The sequence below is a fragment of the Diceros bicornis genome, chromosome 7, assembly GCF_020826845.1.
Source record: "Diceros bicornis minor isolate mBicDic1 chromosome 7, mDicBic1.mat.cur, whole genome shotgun sequence".
Classification (NCBI taxonomy): Eukaryota; Metazoa; Chordata; class Mammalia; order Perissodactyla; family Rhinocerotidae; genus Diceros; species Diceros bicornis.
This window is the reverse complement of record NC_080746.1, coordinates 74,512,297-74,537,573: the sequence shown is the minus strand read 5'-3', so window position 1 is coordinate 74,537,573 and position 25,277 is coordinate 74,512,297. Positions and strand designations below refer to the sequence as shown.

General features: G+C 43.0%; 1 protein-coding gene across 2 annotated transcripts in view; it reads left to right on the top strand.

Moving 5' to 3' along the window:
- Positions 1-8,250: 8,250 nt before the first annotated feature.
- Positions 8,251-25,277, top strand: part of SOX6 (SRY-box transcription factor 6) — a 573,709-nt gene continuing 556,682 nt past the window's right edge. Inside the window, exon 1 of one of the 2 annotated variants that reach the window (XM_058546045.1) lies at positions 8,251-8,654. The gene's annotated coding sequence lies outside the window, so the exon portion shown is untranslated. Of the gene's footprint in view, positions 8,655-9,512; positions 10,103-25,277 lie in introns of those variants that run through there. The other variant, XM_058546046.1, reaches the window with a different exon arrangement.

The window sequence follows — 25,277 nt, the reverse complement described above, 5'->3', positions numbered from 1 at the left end:
TATAACTATTTATCATATTTTTCCTTTCTGTGGTTTTTGTGATATTCATGCTTACCTATGTAATTATCTAGATCACTTTTAGTTAGAAAAATAATTCTATGTTTCATTGTAAGGCAAACATTTGGATGACTGATAAAAAAATTCACTTTTCATCTGGATCTTTTAGTGGCATTAGTTTTGGCAGCCTTAAGCTATGGAACAATCATTACTTTAATAAATAATTTTCTTTCTGATAGCATTCCAAAATATTAGGTCTGGCATTTTGAAATATTAGGTCTGATGTGTATATTTGAGGTAATTGGTAGAGGTTTACAATTTTCTGGTTTCTACCACATTCCTTCTTATGGTGGTTTTAGTTCATTATATTTTGCTATCGATATTCTATTTTTAGTAAAGTGAAGCATATATACCAAATAGTGACAACTTCTCCCATGTTGTTAGGATTTTGAATTCAAGATAGTGGAATTGGTGCCTGACTGCACATGTGCCATGTGTTCCGGTTTCTAGTCATTGGTCTTTGATTTGATTTTTCTTTAAATGAGGTGTTTACCAGGTTTAGTTTCTGCCAGTTACATTAGGCTTCATGTGTATATCCCTTCCATTTAAGAGAGGATGAACTGCCAGAATTATGCACAGTAAAACCAAGACCCTTCTGAGATAAGGCTCTGGGAGCATTGTACAAGTCCAATGTTCTTCCATGAGGTTGGCCCACCCCACTGCGACTAAGAAATGAGATGATTTGAGGGCTATTACACACTTAAGGTTTTCACAGTGGATTAGAATAGCATTACTTAGCACAGGTGTTTCTATAATTGGGATTCCCTGGGAAAATTCAGTACTGTATTCAATAACAGTCAGCTTTCCACATGAGTGGAGGAGCGATCCAATGTTAATTTGCTAGGCTGTGGCATGAAACAGGGGAATGGGGTCTGGTTTGGGGGCCTGTTGCTTCTCTTCTTTGAAAAGACATTTCCTGTTGTCCATTATTAGCATTGGGTTGCTGTGGTCTTCTTTTTAAAATTTAATTTATTTCATTTATTATTATTATTATTATCAGGCTGACCAAAATACTGAAAGGCCCCAGTTGGATCAGTAAGGGGAGATTTATGGCCTCATATAACACAAGATAGTTTCTGAGTGTCCTTTTTCTTGAGATAAAATTATTTTTCCTCTCCTTTTGTAAAGCATTACATTTAAACAATGTCTATGCACCCAAGTCACAGGGAAATGACCCAGGCACCTGTGGGGTGCAGTTCACGGAGGAGGATGGACTTGGAGTGGCCTTGCCGACGTCCCCATGCCTTGGAGGCAGTGTCCAGGCATAACAAAGAACAATCACAAGTTACTTCAGCATTTAGCTAGGGGAGTCTTAAGCCTGGTATCCTTATAATGCAAGGCGTGAATATAGGAAGAATGGTGTGCAAAAAAGGGCTTCAATAGAGGTAGGGGTGGGAAAGCTGAAAATCGCTGATACAATTAACAATCATTATTTTACCGAATCCACTGTTAGACAGGCAGAAGGACTGATTTCCTGAGAAATGGGCTACTATAGAGCTAAGAGTCGAGCCCTCGCAGCAGGCGGCCGCGTTGCCTGAGCGTCCCTCTCACTCACGCAGTACTCGCCCGGGAGCCCAACGCTAGTGACCTCGGGTCTGGCCGCGCCCTTGAGTCCCTTTGTCTCCTGCCCCGAGGGTGGAGAGCAAGTGGAAGAGGAGCCCCGGGGAGTGCGGAGTCCGAGCTGAGCCGAGGTCACAGCAAAGGGGAGCTCGGTCCTCAGCTAGGACCGGAGCGGATGCTACACCTCTCCGAAGCTGCCTCCACCCCGCGCCACTGCCCTGGGAGTTAGTGCTTGAAGTTTCGGGGCAGCAGCGCCTGCCTTGGAGCTGCAGACTCTTTGGCCCGGAGCTTTGTACTTTGCTAGGAGAGTGCGCCTTCGCTCGGTTCCCGGCTACTGGTTTCAGCTACTGTGTAGTTTTAGCCCTCACTCTTCTCAGCCTGGGTCTCGGAGGGTAGGCCGTGCCTTGCTCTGCCGGATGGCTCGCGGGGCGCCCTCCCTTTGCTTCCCTTTCAGCCAGTCCCGGGCGGTCGCCAGGGCTGCGGGGCCGACGTCGGCGCGGTTCGTCTGGACAGCCGGGAGCCGGGCGCAGTCTTCCGCTCCACCTCAAGGTGGCGACTTAGGCACGTAAACAAAGCTCGGCCAAGCCCGGCGTTTGGCACCCTCGCGGTTCATCCACGTATCATCCTAGTTTTCCCGCTGCTCTCCAGCGGGCTGAATTGACTGTTAAAGGGACTTGAGTTTAAATGAGTTCGGCAAGAATGGCAGAATGTGTGTGTATCTCTGTGTGTGTCTGTGTGTGTTTCTGTAGGTATGCGTGTGCATCCGCGAGCGCGGAGGCGGTGGGAGGTGGAGATGCGACGGAAACCCTCGGCTGAACCCGTTTGGGACGCTGCGAGTCTCCTTCGCATCACCTGAGCCCTCAGGCCTGCCGACCCGGCGGGCTGGGGCTTCCCGATCGCTCTGCAGCCTGAGATGCCGCGAGCAGTGCGCAACCGGCAGAGGGATAGAGGGTCTGGTGGCTGCCGCCCGCAGAAGATTTGCTAATGTCGTTTCAGTGACACCCACAATTTATAGGTGGAGAGACCTGGAAAATAAAATGCTTCATCGTGCCGTTCCCATCTCCGGGGTGCATACCGGCTGACCCGAGTGGGAGGGGTCCTTGGAGGTGGGGAAGAGAGACACACAAACAGCGAAAGAATAAGCGTGCGACAGTCACACAGTCTTACCTCCGGGACGAAAGGACACGGTTCCTAGAACTGAGATTTCCATAGCCAGTCTGCATCCCAGCTGTTTCTCCTGTAGGCTCTCTCCTGCCTAACACAGCCTTCTGACTAAGTTGGACAAGGCTTGAGCTGCCCCCTCCTTTTTTCCTCCCTTTTTTCTTTCCAGACATTCCCTAAACTCAACCCAGGGCAAATCCAGAAGTCGGTACAGTACAGAGCTTTCATTCAATCGTGGGGGAAAAAATCCCGTTTACAGTTTGTCTTAGGCAGATGGAAGTAGATAGTTACCGGACTTGGGAGGGGTGCATGAGGATGGCATGGGGTGTCGGTGGCAGGGAAGCGCGATTTCTCTTAAGTCTTGGTGCTGCAGGTAAGGTTCCCAGATTCCAGCTGCCCTCATGCCGAGCTGCGGTGGCGGGTGAGAGTGGAGGGCGATCGTCTGATTAGAGGGGAGTGGAGGAGGGTGGAGTAGGGAAGAAACGGACCCTGGACAGGCTCCACGGACACATTGTCTTGGTTTGTGTCTGTGCCCGCTCTATGCTGCTGCCTTTGGGAGCCTTTTGAGCATAGTAGGAAGCCCTAGGCTTTTTCTCTCCTTTTTCTCCCTTCTAAAATGTGTTTAGAAAGAAGTGAATATCCTTCTAAAATAAGTTAAAAATCTTTCTCGGACTTTCCATTTGAGATGTCAAAAGGATTAAATAAATGAAACTTTATTTGACCGGGGAGTTTACCCAGAGACTCAACGACATCTCGGGTCTTTGGCCTTATTCTAATTCCATGGCGGTAATTACCCTTCGTTTCTTTAAGTGCAATAGATTTATTGCCTTAGAGACTATGCACAGTTTGATTGAATTATTCATTTTTTTTTCTTTGGTGTTGACTGCATCTGGGGACTCTGATGTGACGTGTAGATTTTTTTTCAGGAACAAAGGGAATGTGGAAATGAAAGAGAGAGGGAGAGAGAGGCTGGCAGATGTAATGAGACGCGGTGAAGGTGTACGCAGACTGGCACTCCCACTCCTCCCGTCTGCTCTCACTGCAGCCCTGGGTAACTCGCAGGCTAACACAAACAGCTTTTCTCCCGCAGCCTGCCCTCTGTCACTGTAAGTACATCAGCCTTCTCTTATCAGCATGCAGATTCCAGCCACGCACTCCCCTAGCCTCGGCTTTGCACCTTAGACAGCAGAAGCACATTTAAAAATTAACTTTCCTAAGCCAGGAAAGACATGTCTGTGAAACTTATTTTTGATTTATCTTTATTTTTCTTTGAAAAAAGTTCATGCATTTTTACCACTTTTCCCCACCTCCTTTGTGGCGGTGCTGCTGCTGCTACTGTCGCTACCGCTGTGGTCTTCCCAACAGGATGACGCGCAGATTCAAATGAAATTTAATGTTATTCTCTATCCATTTAAAGTCGAGAGACAATGCCTTGTCCTTTTGCAAAATGACGTTTTAAAGAACGCAAGCGTCATCCACAGTTTGTTTTTTGCTTTTGTTGTTGAAACACGAGTTCCGACCTCTTTGAGGCAGAGTCCCAAGGGCACTGTTATTTGGGAGTTCGGGTTATTTGGTTACACCAAACTTAAATGAAGTGCGATGGGCGGCTGGAGTGTTGGTATGTTTGTTATCCCTGTTTAAGGAAACCAATTGCTAAAACTTTTCTCCGTGCTGTAATTAAAGTTTAAAACTTCTTCCCTTTTGGCTTTTTATACTCTTTCACTTATTCTTCGTTTCAGTAAAAGTTTTCATTCCCCATGTTTTGGAAGTAAAGACATTTATATTTGTCCTGTTTATGCAGTAGCTATAAAGCCCTTCCTGAAAGAACTTAGCGACCTTAAGATGAAGTCATGTAGATCTGAATTGTCCGCCTGGCTGGTGTAAGGAGACTTTCAAAGCGAGAATTCGAGGTTTCAGTAGTCGTTATGATTTTTGCGTGGGTGCTTTAAATATTAACTTCTCGAGCAGAATTCATTGCGTTGCCCTTCCCAAGTTCAGGGGGACCTCTCTTCAGGAACCGCGCGCGCCTTTCCTTTGCCGGTTCGCGCCTCTTCTCTGGAGGTGCGAGGCCAAACTTAGCAAAGCCGAGTTGCCTTTGCTGGTTGCCACGAGCAGGGACACCGGGACAGCACGGAGGCAGCGACAGCTGCGGGCAGGTAAGTCAGCCCCCACCCGCTCGCCCCTCCTTCCCTCCCTCGTCCCCCTAGCTCAGCGCCCGGTGTTCTTGAGCCGCGCGGGGCTCCGACCCCCAGAGAAAGGGAGCCCGAGTGCTCCCGGATCTGGCCGCGGTGCCTGGGTGTCCTCCGCTCCTTCGGGGACTTCTCCGAGCCAGCAGGCCAGTGCCGACCAGGTGGAGAGCCGGCACTTGCACCCGCTGCAGCGCTCTCCGCCTCGCCCCCTGCGCTGTACGTTCCAGCCCGAGGCTTGAAAGGAAACCCTTAGGGCTCACTCCCGCCCCCAGGGCCACGTGTCATCCCGTGCACAGCCTGGAGTGCGGCACCCAGACCCCAAACTTTAGTTTCCTTCCTTTAGGGATCAATGTTGTGACCAGCTCCGGCTTCCGCCTTATCAGTCTACTCTGGTATCAGTTTATTAGATAAAATCTAAAGAGGATTCCTGCCGCTCCTTCCCAGAAGGTCCACCGCGGCCCAGTATTAGGGCCTTGGACGCCAGAGATCTTGATAATGTCTCTTTTTCCTTTTTGCCTTCCGCCAGCGGCCTGCGTCTGGTCGGCGGGGTCAGCCATACCCCCTAGATCCCCGAGTGCTGTGTGATTTAAAGAGACGGATGCCCTGGTACTTGAAAAGCCGAATTGTCGCAGCAACTCTGAGGAGCCCAGTCGCTCCCCAGCGTTCCCTCCCTCCGGGTGGCTCTTCCCTGAGGATTCACGCTTTGGGACTTAAACTGCCCCCTCTTCTCTCTGCCCTAACTCTGCAGGCATTTAGGACAGGTCATTCGATGTTGACCTCTGTAGGCTTTGGAGCGATTTTTTGGCCCCTGTGGTTGAGTTCCAGGGCGGACGGCCGGAGAGCGCGAGGCTCTGCAACCGAGCGCTGGGCCGGGCCACACTCATTCACAAAAACAAACAAAACAACAAAAACAAAACCCAGAAGAGATATGGCCCCTGTCTAGGCTAGAAACACTGGTCTGGATTTGCACCTTGGGCCTCGGAGGTCAAGAGGCATGCCCAGGCAGTTCTGGGAGCCCCGGGGCAGAAGGAGCTGGCAAGCAAGGTGCCAGGCATTCTCTTGGACGGCTTCTAGGCTCTGGCGCCTCGAGGCAGACTTTCCAGTCCTGAAAGTCGCTGTGGGCGATGGGGACACAAGATTTCTTGCTGGGGACTAGCTCTCTTCTCAGCCAACAGTCAGCAAGTCACTTTAATTTACAGCGCCCAAGATCCCAATCCTCAGGCATCATATTTCCTATTCTGGTAGAAGCATCTGGCTTTTCCTTCTGCCCCACTAATCTGAGGTGCTCATCCATACCCTTGTGTCTATCCTTTTCCTCTTGTCTGGAGTTCATCTGAAACCAAACATGGAGTATACTTTCAGAAGCCAGTATGTGACTGACAGCTCAGCTTGTTCCATCTTCTGTGCTTGCTTACTCTCTCCATTGTCTTCAAAGTAATGTAACAAAGATGAAGCTTTCTCCTCTTTATCTTTTATCACTCAACCTGTGGGAGGTCTTCCTTTGGCAACTTTAGATTGGCATGAATTTTCTGATTTTTCTATCCATAATTCCTGTCGCTTCTCTCCTGGTCCATATCTTCTTTCACAAAGTCTCTGTTTATGAGGTGTCTCAAAGTGGCCATCTCCTGTCAGTTTCTACATAGTAAGGGCCTCTCCTCCACAAATCTCTGCAAGTGATGCTGGTAGGTCAGAACCTCTCTCCCAGCTTTTAATCTTGATGTAATTTTGACTCTCTCCTGACCTCAGTTTCTCAAATCTAGTCTATTTCTTTGGGCCTGGATTAAGGCAGGCCAACCTCACCTCCATGCACACTGCCTCTAGTTAGCTGTGCCTACTGCTATCAAAGCTGGTTTTCTCATCTCTCTCTTTTACTCTGCATCTCTACTACCTGGCATCACCTCCTCTCCCAGTCCTCCAGCTTTTTTGCACTGAGATCAACTTCCAGGTCTCTGCTCTGGCCTAGATATAGGCCATTCTGTATCCTTCAAATCTTTTATCTACCCTATACATGCATCAAAGAGAATCTTTAATTTATGTAGGGTTTTTTTGGGGGGAGAGGGCTTTTATTAAGGTAATTTTCTACATCTGACTTGCTTGCTTTTTACATGCCATCCTGGATGACTGAAACTCTTCATTTTTTTACAACTTCCAAGCCACCCTTCTTGAAATTTTTTCTCCAGATCTTTTCCTCTACGAAGTTGAGATAATACACATATATCACCCACCAAATTCCACATAACACAAACTTATCCATATAATAAACGTGGAACTATTTTATTTATTGTTGTAAAGTTCTTTGGTAGTTTGTACATGTCTTGTTACTTCTAATAATTTTAACCCATAATCTCCATAATCCACATGGCCTTCAGAACATTGCCCCCTACATATGGTAAGAATCTCCCATGTCAATTGCTTTTTCTTTTTTTCTTTCAATTCTTCCTCCTCCATCTTTTAAAACAAGTTTCTCTTCCTCCATTTATTGGGATCCTGCTAACCGGCATGTTCATTATCCCTGCTTCCTGCCTCTCTTTCTTTACTCTCTTTTGACCACTTCTCTTTTTCATTTCTTTCCTTCTTTTTATTCATCCTAATATTCACCCTTCTTTCCTTCTTCCTCGCCTGCTTTGGTCCTTCTCCTTCCCCTTCTCTGTGTCTCCCATGACTCATTCTTGTTGTCCAGTTCTCCATCTTAGTACTTCTTAACACTCAGTCCATTCCTCCTCTGTCACATCACTTTTTCAGAGCACAAACTACCACCCCTACATTTTCCTCTCCCACTTCACTTCCTCCTTTTCTCCAGTTCGCTCCTTTCTTTCTCCCCAGTGTTCACCTTTTCCCCACTTCAGTTAGCCTTTCTCTTGACTCCTCCTCCCGGCAGGGCGCAGTCCCAGTCCTAATAGCGTTCCCTGGGTCCTTGACTCCTCAGCCCGTCTCTCTTCCACCTAATACTTGTCACCATTCCCCTCTGACCCAACTCTCCCTCTTCTTCGTCCCCTTCCAGTTCTCTCCTAGTAGTCGCTTCGCGCTCTCTTCCCTGGCGCTTTCTCCACTTCCAACCTCCGCTCTCGCCGATCTCTGCCCTCTCTCTCTTCGGCTCTCTCTTGCCTTTGCCTCCCGCTCTCCCCTCCTTCTTCCCCAGGCCCTCCCCCTCCCTCCCAGCTTCCCTGCCTGGCTCGCTGCCTCTCTCGCCTCTTGTCTCATCTTGCCTGTGTTGTCTGGGAGGGGAGCCCTGCCTCCTCTCCCTCGCTCAGATCAATGCCCTGGCCACTCACTTTCTGATGTTGCACGACGGGAAATGCTTTGAATACTTACGACATGGCCGCTCACACTGATTGCCAAGATTGACAGCACTAACCATCGCCTTCACTTGTTTCAAGGGGGGAAGCCCCTAGTCACCCCGCTCTGCGCGCACCTCCCGGCACCCCGGCGGCAAACTTCTGCCGGTCAGCGCTCCCCCCGCCCGGAGCGGGACACCCCCGCAGACTTAAGTTAACGGGCTGCGCCGGCCGCGGCGCTGGGGCTTCTGCTCCCTTGCTCCCCGGGCTGTGCTAATTGACCTAGCATCGACTCCCCTTCCTTAAAATTTTTTTTTATTTGTATCTTTCCTTTTTTCTTTAATGCCATTTACTCCCGCGGCGCAGCGCACAAGGAGCCCTCCCGTGCGGTACCATCCTGGAGCCCGCCCAGGTAACCGGGACGGAGCGAGCGATCTAGAGAGCGAGGGAGGCAGAGCAAGAGCGCGCGGCCCGTTTGTGAGCTACCTGTTGGGGCGCCGGAGGGGCAGGGGCAGGAACCCCGGGCGGGCCGCCGGCCCCCAGCGCCTTCCGCTCCTGCCCTTCCGGGCAGCTCCAGGGTTAGTTTCCCTGAGCTGGGACTGAGGGGCTGGGGTAGGACAGGCGGAGGGACGAGAGCTGAGCGCGCGGAGCCCTGCGAGGGCGCGGGTTGCCGGGAGCCGCGGCCGCCCGGCCCGGGCGGGTTTCCGTACTTGTCTGGGGAGGGAAGAGGGGGGAGGAGGAGCGGGAGGAGGGCGCTCAGCGGGGCCGACGCAGGGGGGGAGTAGAGGCTGAGAAAGGGGCCCGAGCGTCTGCCGCTCGCTGGTGGACGCGCGGATCCCCAGGATGCGTCCCCCTCTCGGAGAGTTGTGCCTTGTTCCGGAGGCGGTGACAGATCTGCGTGGCGGGCTTCTCATTTTCTTGCCACCCCCCACCCCCAAAATCCACTCCGAGAAAACACATGTTGTAGCTGTAGATAACTGTGCGTAGGACACTAAGGCTAAAAGGGCAGGGGAGAGAGACAGACAACGCAACCTTTGACAACAGAAAGCTGTTATCGCCATCCCAAGTATTCGTCCGGAAATCTGTCCGCCCTCTCGGCCCACCTTATTCCTCCTCCTCCGCCTCCCCGTATAGATATTTTAATCTATATAACTGGGAATGATATGAAAAAGAAGTCAGGTGGCTTAGAGAATGAATTTTTAAGTCTCCGTGAAGTTTGAGGTAGGTATTTCATTGAAGTTTGCGCAAGTGTGTGATGGAGGAAGCTTGTGTGCCTGCGTGTGGAGTTCTCTCGCTCTGTGTAAGCATTTGCGTGTGTGCTTCGTGAGGGTTCAGATGGGACCGCGGGGTGGTAACGCCCTTTGTGCCCACAAGAGGGCAGCATCCTGAGGGCTTTGTGAGAGCGGTATCTCTCCTTATCGCTCCAGGCTTGGCTTTAGAGAAAGTTATGCCGAAACTTTCAAACTGATATCACATCTTATTTCGTGATATTAAAAAAAGAAAGACATAAAGAAGGAAAGAATGAAAAAAGAGAGAAGAAAAGAGAGAAGAAAGAGAAAAAAAGAGAAAAGCAGGCAGCCAGCTTAACCCGGGAGAGTCCTAGTCACACCAAGACTAGAGGGAGGGCTGTTTTAATTGTGGGTTTGGCCGACTGACGACTGGAGTGCCCTCCTCGGCTGTCTTAGTTGTAGCCGGAGGTCATGTAAATCGACCTTAAAAGAATGCATAAGCCATAAATTAAAATAAACCCTCACCCAAGGGCTGATCCATAAGTAGACAATATCCAACCTGGACAAAACGAGCTTCCCTTACGAGCCGACCTAAACCGCATCCCCCCAAAGAATAGAGACTAAATGCAAAGTAAGTTTCCCAGCAAATATTTTGTTTTCTTGAAAAGTATTGGGTTGATTCGCTGTGTCAGTGACTGCGACGCCGCAGTTTTCCGGAGCGCTTCAGTGTTAGCCAGGCTCGGGCCGGGAGGTCGGGAGGACCCGCTGGGGTTCTGGGCTTCTTAACGCTACCCCACCCTACCCCCATTTTGGTTTGGAAACGGGCTGTTTGTGAGGTTGACGCTGGCCGAGGGCGGGCGAGAGTCGAGGATCTCCGCCGCGCTCTCCGCGGAGGTGAAGTTTACCCGGAGGCGAAGTTCACCCGGAGGAGTTCCTAAAGAAAACCCGGGTCGCTAGAAAACCCGTGCGCTCCCTCCTCCCACCCGCACTCGCCGCCGCTCAGCCGCAACTTTCCGGGGACCCTGCGCGAGCTGCCGCCAGTTCCCTCCGCTCTTTCCCTTCTTCCCCCGCCCCTCATTTTTGGACATGATTTTTTATGATCTTTTTAGGAATAAACAAACCGAACTCCAAGACAATCCAATACCCAAGTGCTAATCTGTGGTCCTCTTTGCTCTGGACGCTAGGGCAGGGGTGCCGGCCCGGCGGGGGCGTGTGTGAGGGGCCGCCCAGCCCTGCGGGCGCGGGGTCGGCGCGGAGTCCGCGGGCCAGGCGCACGGTCGCCCGCGCGCTTCTTCCCCGCCCGCGTCCCCGAGCCCCGCCGCGCCCTCCGTCCCGCTCGGCGCCCTGCCCGGGCCCCGCCGCCCGCTGCCCTCCGCAGCCCCGCCGAGAGCCGCCGCTCTGGGGCTCGGCCCAGGCCCGGGGGCGGTGCTGCCACCCGCCCGGGGCCCAGCCCGAGCTTGGCCGCTCCCGGGGGAGCTGCCTTCTTCTTTCTCCCTTAAAGGGCCGGTCAGAGAAGGGAAGGGGCTCGTGCAAAGGCTGCTGGGGTTGTGCTCGGGCGCCAGCAGGACCGGCCTGGCTGCGGAGGACAGATTAGCTCCGTCTTCCGGGCTGTTTCCCGGGCGCTCCGCGGAGCCTTAAGATAAAAAGAGAATTGGTGTGTTCCGAGCAGATAAAAGGTGGTTGTTGCCGGCGTGTTTTGAGTTTATTTAAGCTCTCGTAGGCTGACCAAGTTTGAAAACGTTTGTTTGTATGAATTGCCAGATATTGAACGCTGCCCCTATTTGGGGACTGAAAATAAGTCTTCGACTGTGCAGGCGGGGCTGGGCTGTTAGCGAGATGGGCTGTCCCCGGCTGCTTCTGTGTGTGTGACCTCCTCTGAGGGCCGTGCTTGAAGTTTCGGTCTCGAGATGGCCCGAAGCAGTCGCTGCGGCAAACGGGGCTGGGCTCGGGACCTCCCGCTGCACTGTCAATGGGGCGCCCGGATGACGTCCGTGTCCGGGGCGCTTGACCCCGGCGCGCACTCCTGTGGCCAGGCTTTTGGCCCTGGCCGGGCGGCCCAGCCAACGACCCAGTGGAGTCGGGATGCGCGAGTGCCCCTCTCCCCCGCCTCCCCAGGGTCTCCTCTCTCCTGCCCTTTATAGTCACATGCCTGGGTTTTTCCCCGGGTCGCGAGGAGAACAGACACAGCCCCGCCCAGTCTATTTCTAGGAGATGGGTTTGGTGAATAAAAAGGTCAAGTGGTCGGATCCGCGAGCTGGTCCATGGTGAGGGGGGACAGGACGGACACCTGGCAAGGACCGCCCCGCCTGTCCCCCCCACCCTGGCCGGTCCGCCCGCCCACGGCTGGCCTCCCCAGGCCACATTCTTGCGCTAAGTGCGAGAGGCTGTGGGAAAAGCAATCCCGAACCGGCCAAGAGCCGGTGAAGCTGATCCCGCGATGGCATTTTGTTTTGAACAGTTGCTGGGGTTGACGTTTCCTCATAAGGTAAGGTGTCACTGGACAGTCGGCTGCCCAAATGCCACATGTATAATTAGCCTGCGCACTCAGCACCTGGTTCCCGAGGCCCGTAGGCACGGGCTTGGCCGACCTGGTCCACTCAGCTCCATTCCGGGCTACAGGATTCCCGAGGGAGGGCCGAACCGGCCAGGACAGCCCCGGGAGGCCCTGGCACCAGGGAAGACTGTGACAGTGTAGCCTTGTCTTTGATTTCTCTCTCTCTTTTTTCCCCTTCGCTTCCTGTTTCCTCTCCTCTATTTTTCGGTTGAGGGGGAACTACTGGTTAAGGGGTAAACCGGACACCAGCGGCGGGGTGCAGACTGAGCGATGAAAGGGGGTGCAGAGTAAATCTGGCTACATGCCTACTCTCCACACCCTGCCCATGGGGGAGGGCTGCCAGTGCCCCTCTATCTGCGCTAACCCACTAGGACCAGCCCAGGCTTGGCACTGTGTCCTGGCTTGGGTAGGGGCTTCAGGCTTCTAGTTTGGTCTGTTCACCTGTCTCTGTGGTCCCTCCCACCCCCACCCTAAGGGTCTCTCAGCACATTAGTATCTGTACCCTGATTGCAGCTTCTGTTTCCCCCTTCAGGCCTAGCCGCTTGGGGCTGCTAGTGATCACTGTGGGGCGAACCTGGAAAGATCTGCTGTCTCTCCCTGTCTCACTCCTGCCGCCTGGGGTTAGTAGGATCAGTACCCTGTGCTCTCTGTATCCACATTGGTGCTGCAGCTTCCTACCTATCTTCCCAGACCCCAGCCTCAGGTCAGCTGTAGCCTGCACTGCCTGGCAGAGACCAGATTTCTGCAGCCATGAACATGACCTTCCTTCTGTCACCCTGTGCAGTCACCGTGGAATTCAACACTCAGCATTGGGCACTTTCATCAGTCTCGCTCCTCCCCTTGTTTCTAGGCCACTCAGCTATGCCTGATACCCACTAGAAGATTCTCTTTATTTCAAAACAAACAAGCAAACATCCTAAATCTTCTACAAGTTTAGTGGGATAGGGTTAGCTGTTCTGTGACAGCAAGAGTGCACCTTTCTGGTGGGAGGTGGGGACAGGGTTTATTTAGTTGCATTTGCTTTTTATTAAACTAATGAGATGTTTTATTTTCGTATAGGATGGGAAAAGTTATGATTGAATTTTTTTTTAACTCTGCCAGACCATAAATGTATTATGGATATACTTTTGAGAGTATCTTCCTGAATACACATAGGTGAGCACATGGGCAGTAGGCCGAAGGACATGTAGATTTCTTTTCTCCTACACTTTTGAAAACCTCATAAATCAAGAGAGATTGTCTCTATTCTAAAACAAGAATAAGAACAACAACAAACAACAACAAAATCTTTTAGACTCTGAAATCAAGCAAGTGTGCACCACATTTATTAGATCCAGTTTATGACCAAAGGCAGTAGTAACCAGAATCCAGACAAGTGCTAGGTCATTAATTCTTTAGGCAAACTGACATCCTTTGTTGCTTTTCTCATGTACTACCAACACCTCCTTTCTCCTCTGACCTCCTACCATATTCCTTTACTTATAGTGGCAAAACTAGATAGTTTTTTTTGTTTATTGTTCATCCTGTTTATTATTGTTCTTAGTTTTTGTTTTGGAAGTAATGAGAAGGAACTTTCTCTTGGTGTGTATGTATTTTTTAAAATGCAAACAAATTTGTCAGCTTATTATTATGGAGCATGACACAAACTCCTATAATAGTATATTGTGTAACTACAACACAACATTATACTATAAAGAAAGATGAATGTAAAAAATAATAATAAAGCAGCATCAATATCTATACCTCGAGCTGATTCTATAATGGATTCAATAAATGAATACCTAGAAAAAAAATGACTTTCAATAGGAATATTATATTGTCTGTTGGACATTTTTTTATTAGTAGCAGAAAGCAACAGATATTTTTCTTAGTAAGGGAAAAGCATATATTTAAAATATGTTAACATACCTAGCAAATCTTTCTTTTATAAGGCTTTAAAATATATTACTTTAAATATATAAATGATAAATTTTAGTGGCATTATTGAGGTTTTATGTCTGTTTCTGTTTGACTTCTTTTAGGAGTTATTGGGTTGTTGGTCATTGACGAAATTGCTACATTTCTCCATCTTATATTGAAGAAATTAGTGATGTTTTAAAATTCTCTTTCAATTAGTACAATAGGTACTGGAATAAATGAATTTTCTTTTAACAAGGTTTAATATACATTGGGTTTAACCCTTACTTTTAATATTTTCTATGCTTTTCAGGTTTGATAGGTTATATATCTCGAAGTTAGAAAGAATTCTCTTGTTAGTGAGAGAATTCATATATGCTTTTTCACTATTTACAAACAGCATTCTATAAAAGTGTAGCACAGTACAACTAAAATTTTGGTTGATCTAAGAGCTATTTGTTTAAATATAGTTTAGGGGTATGTATATATCAATTGATGTTTTTGAAGTCAAATGAAACATTCCATCAAGCTAATGTGTCTGAGAGTACCATATCAGGCACAGACAGGTACTAGAAATGATAAAACACAGATAACACAGCGAGATGATTTGCAGATGGGATGTATTATCTGCTGTCACGAGGTTAGATGGGTCATATTACTGTTTTTTTTAAAAACTAATCTAGGTTATTTCAGAATTATCAGATTATGTGGGTATATGAAATTTAAGGAGAACAGATTTTATTACAGAAGCTTGCTAAAAAATGCACAAATATTCATTGCTTTTTAGAGGAAGAAATGGACTATCTTTGCATTTGGATTGCTTCTTGTTTAAGAAATATGGCTCTCCCCATTATTTTTTTTCTAACAAGGAAAATAATATATTGAACATTTTATGTCTTTATCCTAACTCCACATTATCTACTGATTTTACTCTGAATCTCAAAATACTTGAGTTAAAAAAAGAAGCTGGCACTCTGGTGTAGTCTATGAAAAGCAATTTTTATTAAATGTAAGCACATTTTAAATGTGTAGCATATCCTTTTTGCTTGAGGTTCTTCAACTGTGATCTGACGACTAATTGTTTGTGTAACAGTTGTATCAGAAACTTTCATCATCCTCTCATTATATATTCATTATTCATTAATAGGAAGAGTGTTCTTATTTTCCTTGTTCTGTGGAAGAGGGTAAAAGCTTTTCAGCTAATTATTTTGTTTAGACATTTAGTCAAACTGGAGATAATTTTAAATTTGTTATGGTTTTTGATAGAGCTTTTCAAGTTTTAAGTATCCATTGTCATAATTTGGATAAAAATATCAATTGAAGAATGTGGGTGGAGGTTGTAAGATGGAATATCATTTACATCTACTACAGACTCTCTCACCTCCAAAAAAGGGTACTGGTCTGTTTTTCCTCAAATCTGTGGTGGTCTCAAAAAAAGGAACATGAAACCCTAAAACCTCAGAGAAGCAGTATCGATTCAGTTCTTAACTGCAAATCCTTCATATCATTGTTCAAAATATCCAACTTTACACCAGTATTAGCCATTCTTTTTATAGTGACACCATGCTTAGTAAAAAACTTCTAAGCACTGAGGTCAGGTGTTGAGATTGGATTCTAGTTTATTTTTTATGAATCAGATAAAGATTTCTGTGCATGAGACCGTATGTGAAGATGAGAGAACAAGAACATTTCCATATCAAAGGCAATATATCTGAGGCTGTATGGTAATTAAAATGCAGTGGTTTGGACTCTGTGCACTAGCACTTAAGCAGAGCATTGCTGGGACCTTGTGCATCATGCAGGCGGTTGCCTCTTGCATACTTCTTGAAATACACTTATAATTTTGTACAAACATTTATGCCAGTCCACACTTTTCTGTGGATAATTTGTATTTCATCCAAACCATTCAAAGTAGAAGTTATTTTTTGAGCTACCCCCTCATTATGGCTTTTGTGCATCAACTATTTTTATTCTAGTTGTTTGTATTTCCTTTTACCAGAATGATGGCTTGTTTATATTCAGAATCTCTTCTTGCTCCTCGAAGACCCCTTATATATCACTCATATTTTACTATTCACTCAAAAGAACTTTCATCTTTAGGAAAGATATGAATTATTTTCTGAGGTTAATTGTAGATGCTGTAATCTATTATAAACTAATAAACTACATTTAAAAAATCAACTGCCCAGTTATTTCTATTTTATAATGTTAATATATTTAGTAATCCTCACTAACTTGCACAGTATATAATATTGGAAAAAATTCCTTTTCAAAATGTTTAAATAATTCTGAAATGTTCTTCTTTACCTTTTAATGGCACAAAAATGTGTAGTGGCATTCTCTTTCATACTTCAAGTGAAAAACAATTATTTGAAACTATAGAAATCTTTATATTTGTCTAAAGAGTTCTCTCTTTGCATTTATAGGGAGATGTTTGATTTTATTTATAAAGAGCTAAGTTAACATCTTAACCTGTAATTATTTGGGGATAGCGAAATAAAAAAAAACTAACAATTGGTAGTTCAATGTTGCATATATTTTAGAAAATTTTGTATCTTTGGTAACTAGCTTGAATTTGCTGCTCTGTAATTTTCTAGATTTTCTATTTCCATATTTGCTCTCTCTCTCTCTCTGAACATTCTACTCTGGCATATGTGGCAAAGAATTTGCTGGTATATTTTATTTACTAAGCTCCCCTGGTCTATAAAGCTTTTAAAAGATTTCTCTGGATTGAAGCACCATGTATTGAAGAAACCTAATGTGATATTATGAAATCCTTTAAGAATTTTTGCATTTTAAACTATTTTGGATCAAAATTACTTAAGAATATTGATTTGATGCCTTTTAATGATGACATGTATAAATAAGCATAATAAATATAAGGTAAATTCAAAGTACATTATATAATGTGCATATTAGTGTCTGTGCAAACATTCTATATTCTCTCATTTCAGGTTTTCTCTTGATCTCTTTCTTCTCTGAAATCTCACAAGATAACCCTTTAAATGATCTATTATCCCTGCTACCTTCAGTAATTTGTTGTTTCTAGTCATCTTAGAGAGATGAATTGAATTGTCTATCTTTAATATATCCATTCAAATGCAAAAAGAGACCTTAGTGCTATTTGTGATTGTGACTTCACTGAGCACAATCTCTTTGCTTCTTTGAAAAGTAGTTCTTTAAAATTAGACAAAGAAAATTAAAGATGCTTTACTTTCCATGACTACACAAGCACAATATGTGGAAAAAAGAAAATGCAACAGATTTTTTTTTTTTTGATGACTTATTCTGAGCCATGGTTGCAAATGCTTCCTTTTATCCTTTACAAACAGATCACTGGGTAATGTGATATTGAGCACTTACCTTCTCAGTTCTAGGCACTCTGAAGGGCGTTTTTGAAGTCACAAGTCATTACTTTTTAAGGATTTTCTCTTCTACTGAAGATTTTTAATATTTGATAGATGGGGAAATTTAGGTACAGTTGTCATGGTGCTAAGCAGATCATTGGTAGAACTGTAGAAGAATGCTCCTAACTAGGAGAAAATAGTTCATTGTTCTTTCTTGGGAAAGAATATCAAAGTGCAGGAATGTTGTAATTTTCTTGGAAAAAATCTCCAGCGATCTCCGTGGGCACTAAACCTTCTATGTAGGAGAAGTCAGCCGCCCCATCCATCCCCAATATATCCATGGTGTAATCCCTAACTCTCTGTTTCTTCATCTCTAAAATGGGAGCAATAATAATAGCTACATCATAGGGTTATTGTGCGGATTAAATGAGATAAATGAATGTAAAGCACTAAGCTCAGGGCTTGGTATAAAATAAATATTTAATACATGTTATCTGCTACTGTTGAAGTGGTACTGTGCTTAGAATTATACAGATCTGGCTTCCCATTTCAGCTTCACTACACACATGCTACGTGATCTTTGGCAAATTATATAATCTGTTTCTTTTCCTCTTGCATGAAATAGAGATAGCAATACATGTTCCTTCCTTTCTTTCCTAGAAAGGAGAATTCATTAGCTGTCTGGCAGACTTGGGATAGAGTAGTGACTAACTGTAGCATTTGGATGTCCAACTCTCAAATTTGAGAAAAGTCCAACTCTTAGGACTAGAAGAGATTTGAAAGGTCATTTCTTCTGTCATTCTCCATCCTCCAAAAGTGTATTGATCACCCTTTCTCCATTCTAATCAGTTAAGAAGCTCTCTTTATTTTGAAAGCCTGTAAAAAAGAGGATTTTATAGTATTCTTTGGTTATGTGTTTGAATGATCAACACTAGGAAGTTCTTTATGTCACATATACACATCTTAATCTGCTTTTTCTTGCTTTCATTTTTAAGAAAAAATGGAAACACGTTTTTCACTTGAATGATAGACCTGCATGTGAAAAACCAAAATTAAACTTTCAATTTTTATTTCATGAATTTTTCCTCTGAAATCTTATTTGCTGAACTAGTTGTGTGACCTTGGAAATGTTGTGCAATCTCTTTTAAGTCTCAATTTCCTAATTTTTAAAGTGAGGATTGTGATAGAATTTATCAGATAGGGTTTTAGGAAGATTAAGTTTGAAGATACCGTATGTAGAAGTGCATGGAACAGTTCTGGACAATTGTGTTAGGATTGACAATAGTTATGTGATAAGTAGTAGAACCTTGGCATGAAAAGGGCCCTTAATTCTCTTATGTTTTATAGAACTCAGTTTTCAAAGTGCTTTCATATTCATTGCCTCATTCAATAAAAGGTATGCAGGGTAGATAAACCTTGCCAGTCATACTGTCCAACTTCCTACTTGATGTGAATAAATGTTTCAATTGGGTTTTGCTTCAGGATATTATTCACTAGAAACAAAGCTTGTGTGTCATAAATTAGGGCTGGCTTTTTTGTCCCTATTTTTTTTCCAGTCTCTTCTATATAATGTCAGTGCTCATTTATTTTATCTCATACTTATTTCCGGACCTAAACCAATGCTACATTTCCCGTATACCAATATAAGTGAATAATGCCATGCTGATCAGAAGCTTTAAATGTCAGTTATATATCTTTGACTAATAAAAATTAGAAAATATGTAATTATTATATAATAAGTGTGGCTAGTTTGGTAGGCAACAATCTTTCAAAAAATGGGATTTATGAGGAAGGATTAATAAAAGTATCGTTGGTAGTGAAAAGGTGGGAACTGTTTGATTACATGATTTCAAAGATGAAAATGCATGGTCCCAGTGAGGAGGTATGAATATGGGTAATTCTATACAGTGTGCTAGTTGCTATAATGGAGATATATGTAAGAGCAGAAGTACCTATGTCAAGGAAAGCTTCTAGTAGGAGGTGGCCTTTGAGATGTGACTTAAAGGATGATCAGGAATAGGCTATTTGAGGTAACATCCTGAAGAGCATTGGACATGGGGTAAACATTTGATAGTATTATTGACTATCCTGTAGGTCTGACACTTAAATGTCTCATACTTGTGTCTTCGTGACTCCTAGAAAGGCCATGTCTATCATGAACGTGATGTGGCCATAGCCTAGAAGCTTAACCACTGCACTTCTCTTTCTTAGATCAGTTTTGTGGTCAGGGACACCGTCAATACATTTTAAGGTACAGAGGAATTTTTCACATGATTGGTTTCCTTCAAATACGTCAACTAAGTATGAAAATTAAAATAAGTGGCTTATTAATATATGAACTGATGATCTGGACTATTCTATGAGTTAATAAAATCTTGTATCTTGCACTGTAAAAAACTTTTTTTCTTTTCAGTTGGCAAGCATGTTCTTGAAGAAAGGGCAATATCTGGAAATTTTTAGATCTGGGTGTTATTTCTGACTTTCTTTTATTTGTTTCAGGTCTTTAGGTGCCCCATATTTGTAATCAAGTTTTCCCAATTTAATATGTAAAGTTGGCATATTCCATAACTTCTTTTTTGTTGAGGGATAATTTGAAAATAAATTAATCCTCAGAGTGATTCAAATTTTTTGGAAGAAATACAAATTATTATTATACAATGATGATGATGAGACGTAGCAGTAGCAGAAGCAGTAGTAACAGCAACCACCCCTCTCTACTCTTGATAACTTTCAATTAGGGATGCTAAGTCCACCCTTTTCAGTTTTGTAATCTGGGATCTCATGTTTTCTAATAACTTTTTGAATGCCTTTTCTCTGAGCCCGCAAGCCTTTTCTGTTTTTGGTTTGGAAGTTTTCTGGTGTTTAATAACTTGTTTCTCCAAATTAAATACATCTATTGAGATTTTGCAGCTTCTATGACTTTGTGACATAATCACTTTCTGAAAAGGGCCTGGTGGTCACATAGGCTGGAGAAGTTATGGCAATAGGTTACCAATGGCCTTAACCTATTGTTTTCCTTACCACTGCCTTGGCATGCTGGAGACTCGCAGTGTTGATAATGCCATGAAAAATATAAGGAAATCTCTCCGTTAAAAAGAAAGTCTCTGAAGCTGAGTAAAGGAGGGGAACAAAGATGTGAGAGTTGTATAACACAGTTTAAAAACATCCCGTTAGTCATATTAAATTAGTTATGATGCTTTTAGGAACATTTCCTTTAGGACTGTCAGTTGAGTTCTTTAATAAGACGCAAAACCCAAGTAAAGAGAAACTAAAGAGTGAAATAATATAGCAACTGAACAAAGTTTAACTAACTTGGAACACAGCATATTGGTTAACTGAGTCTCAGGAACATTTTTTTACTCTTGAGTCTGAAGATCCAAATACACACTGGAGGAAAATTGGACTATTTTAAAATTTCTTAGTGGTAGTCCTTTCCCACTATAAAGATGCATATTGAAAGTAGACATATTGACAAAAAAGAATTTTAATCTTAGAACAACTAAAATTGTATGTTACATTTAATTTTCATTTTAATACAATATTCTATAAGGCGTTATTCAAAGAAATTTTCAGCTTTTCTGAGGTTATACCCTTTACACTTTTACAGACAACAGTTCCAGAGAATGCCTCCGTTTGTACTTTTTGTATAGGTTTGTGTGATTTACAAGTATGCTAAGGTAGGGTCGTGTACACTGAATACTTAACGTTTTTTAAATTGTGTAGCATTTTGTAACAGGCTTTTCCTCTCCAAGGCAAATATGTATAGCAGCCTAAATTGAGTGGGACGAGTGAACTTGGGGACTCTTAATTCTTAGGTATGGCATGGCAGGGAAAGAATAAAAAATAGCTCAGCTTTTAATTATGACACCTTGGGACCTTTTCCGAAACACGCATCATAATTAGCCATGTCTTAGTTGTGAATTTTGTGTTTAATTTCTTCATTATGTCCACATGGAAAACTCATTAATGTTTTCAGGAGCTGTATGAGTAAAGTTTATGAAAAAGTATACACCTTCATATTGTATGCTAATTTTTTTTTTTGAATTCTCTTAGCACCACTTTCACATCTTTGGGTTATTCTGTTCTTCCTTTTTGATCTGTGCATACGCTAGTTTCTATTATTAAAATACCAATCAAATAGGACATTTCTATTAATGTCCTTTAAATTTTATGAGGCTATGATTATATGGTCTTTAGTTTTGCCTATTTAACAAATTTATATCTGCGATAATTTAAAAACAAAAATGTAATTTTATTAAATTCAGTAAGAGGGGCATTAAATTATTTGGTCCTCCTAAATTGTCTAAAATGAAGCCTTCATTTAGTTAAATAAATATATGGCTAATGCATCTTAAAAGTAAATATCTTTGATTTTTTAAAAAATGTTTGAATGTCATCACCTAGTAGCACTAGTTGGTCTCCTCCCTGCCTGATTGGGGTGAACGTAACATTTTTAGTAGCTGAAGTGAAAGGAGCAGAATTTAGGATGTTTAAGGAGAAAAGGAAATAGAGATTTTAGGTGGTTTGGATAGCCAAAGGGTATTGTTGGTAAGGGTGAGGCTGGAAGAATTCCTCTGGCAAGATAATTTTAAGGCTTATTTGGGAGAACTTCTGACTATAATAGAATAGTGGTCTCCAAACTTTTTGGATAGAGCACATCATCAGCAAAATGTTTATGAACATGTGCCCTAACACATGTGCATATGTATTTAAAATTATATACATTACTATTGTGCTAATATATTCTATAAAAATATTAATAAGTAGATATTAAAAAGAGAGAAGTATAGATAAAATAAATAATATTTTAAAACTAACAGTGGTCCCCCAAACCCTATAATTTAATATGCTGCGTTATTTTTAAAAGTCTTAGTTTAACACTTTGTGATGAAGTGATTTAAAGGTTTGGTTCTAAGTTCAGTTTACTCCATGGTTTTAATGCTACCACAGCTGAAAATGATACCTCAGAAAAAAAGTAGATCCAAATGGAAGAGGTACGTCATTGTTTGCACTTATTAAAATGTGATACTAATTTATTAATCCTTTATACAAAATATGCAAAAAGTTTTGTTAAAATCTAGGTGAGTACATCTCCATCTTCCCTGACAGTGATTGGTTGTTTTTGCCAATGAGGTTGAAGGTATAGCATTTTCATATTTTTAATAAAGGGGCTCAAAACCCATTGAATCTCTTTGGAACATCCTTAAACAGGTTAGAATATTCTTTTGTGAATTTTAAAATTGAAAACATGAGAGTTTTTGTAGGTGATAGACATAGAATTTTTGGTAACAAAATCACACTATGATGGAATCGTTTCCAAACATATGTTTTCAAAATAGTTTTTCATAGCGTGAATCTGCTTTGGAAAGCGTTTACTTTCTCATTTGATAAAATATCACCTTTACCTTGAAGAGACAGATTAAGTTTGAGGTATGTATGTGTGGTATGTATGTATGCATGCATGTATATATCTATTTATCTATCTGTCTATGTAATCTAGCTACTTGGTAACAGACATACACAGTTACTTGTCATCACATAAAAGGTGAGCACATTTGGTACACTAGTTTTTTGGTTCCTTATCCTTGAGTTTGGAAACTTTGCCATGAGATAAGTAGTGGAACATCTGGGTGGTATAAACAATTCTCACGGTTACTCCCCATCTCATTTCAAAGCATTGTAAAGATTTAACTATGTTTTACAGGTCTATTTTTAAAAGTAATTGCATCATCATGTAGCACTTGGCTTCAACATTGTGCCGCAGTTGCTTGGCTATGAATGATATGGTTAGTGAAGTCCATGGTGCTATCTCTGTAATCTTATCCCTAATTTTTTGCTTTAGTCCAGCTAGGGCAACCATTTCACCAGTGGCTACACTTAGTCAGTTTTTCCTAAAAATTACTTTTATTTAAAAAAGTAACATGGTTGAGATTATATCTTCTTTGCTACATATTTTAGTGGCTCACTCAAAAATAGCACTTTGCCTATCAAATATCATAAACTGAGGCATGTTCAAAAATATGTACATTCATTTATCTGAAAAACAAGCATCCTACATGACATAATTTTCTTTTACAAATCTGCAGTGTTTTCTATGCAACTTCCAACATTGTTTGTGGCAGTACTCACTGCACAACCGCAGAGGACATCATTCACATTGCATTCTAGATAAATGGTCACAGATTTGTGCATTGTGGGAACTCTGACATTTTTTAGCAAGAGAATGTATTTAAATTTGTTGCCATATTGTTTTCTGTGTATTATTTTAGCCATTTTTATAGCATCAGGATGAACAAGTGCTTTTCTAATAGCATGTGGCTTTTCGTCTTTTATAATTAAAGGACTTCAGAGGAGGTTTCTAAATATTTAACATTAAGTTTGGTGAAATTTTGTAAAATATTGGCTTGAATATTGTATGATTTTAAACATTATTGAAAAATTGCAGCAGTTATCTATACGCTTAGTTTTAAATGTCTTACTGATTGTAATGGCTTTATATTCTTATTATTTAACATTTCAAAGTACAATAGGGTAAGGTACACTGTTAATGATACTAGATATAAATCTATGTCTCAAATTGTCTTGATGCGTAAAAAAACCTTGGCCTATTTCTTGTCAGATCTGCTTGGATCATCATTGTTTTATCCTGTAATGTGGCTACTAAAGGGCTACTCCTATAGTACAAGTGTTAGCTTGGTCATAGTCTTATTGTCACTAAGGCCTATATTATTAATATTATCTTCAAACTGTGATCTCTTTGGAAGGATCTTTTTAAACCATTGAGAATTTATTCAGGGTTAATTTAGTTAAAAACCAGATAATATTATCCATAATCAGTCTTCTCTCTTTCCTCTGGTACAGGATGTGACACATTAATGCCTGGCACATAGACCCAGAGTGCTAATCTGTGTTTAAGTTTGGGTAAGGATTAGTTTTTCTTACTTTTTAAATAAATAAATATACACCAGTATATTTATGTAGAGTACTAATAGGATATGTGAGCCACTTTGGAGACCACTGAAATAGACAAGTAGATGGGAAAGAAAGGTGAAGGTGTGATGAGTCAGGGAGAAAAGCATAGAACAGGATAGTTCTGAAGAATGTAGCCAGTCACTGAAAACCTGAGCCAGGGGTGGGGCTACAGATTTATCAGTATTTGGGCTCATAAAACAGTAGTGTAGCATTTTTATAGGGCTCTGATATGAAAGAGGAAGTAGACTTAAGCCATATTTTATTCTTCAAGGTAGAACAATTTGAGTCATTTGTTGGTATGAAGGGGTCAGTGAGGGGCCATAGTTAAGTGTGTTTATCACGTTGCAGGAGAGGGGACCAAGCGGGCTCTTTGTTGCTTCTATACTCAGCTTTCCTTGGATTTAGATGCAGTCAGAGCAGAAGTTGGGAAAGGTGAGTAAGGCAGTGATGAGGGATGGCTCTAGGCTAATGTAGTCTTGAACGCTCTCTTCTTTTCTCCCTTTCCCTCTTTTCTCTAGCTTAGTGTACTTGTTGCGCAGCTTGGTGTGGTAGCAAGAGTTTCAGTTTCAGCTCTGCCAATAAACTTTGAGTGACTTTGGCTAAGTCACTTCTTTCTAGGAATTAGATCCTTCTTTGGTAGAATGGGAAGTCCTATGATCTCCAAAGAGGTTGCAGCTCTGACATCCTGTTTATACCATTCTGGGATAGGGCTCTGTGCTGCCTCTTTACACAAGAACTTTCAATGAAATTCCCTATTCTGTATATCAACCTCAAAGTGCCATGCCCACTCTGCCTTCTAAAGTGACAAATGGCTAGGAATCTAATTTAATAAATGAATCCATGCTGGTGGACTCATGATGAAAAGCTGTAAAATATTTCTAGCTTCTTCCCTTCACTCTTCTAAAAGATGACTTTGATAGAGTGCATTTCCACAGTGTGACCCTAGACAGTGCTCTTGCTTTCTAACCCAAAGTGGCTAATGAGAACTTTAGAAAGGAAGTGTTAGCATCTGAAGGGTTGTGTCTGTGAAGGAGGTT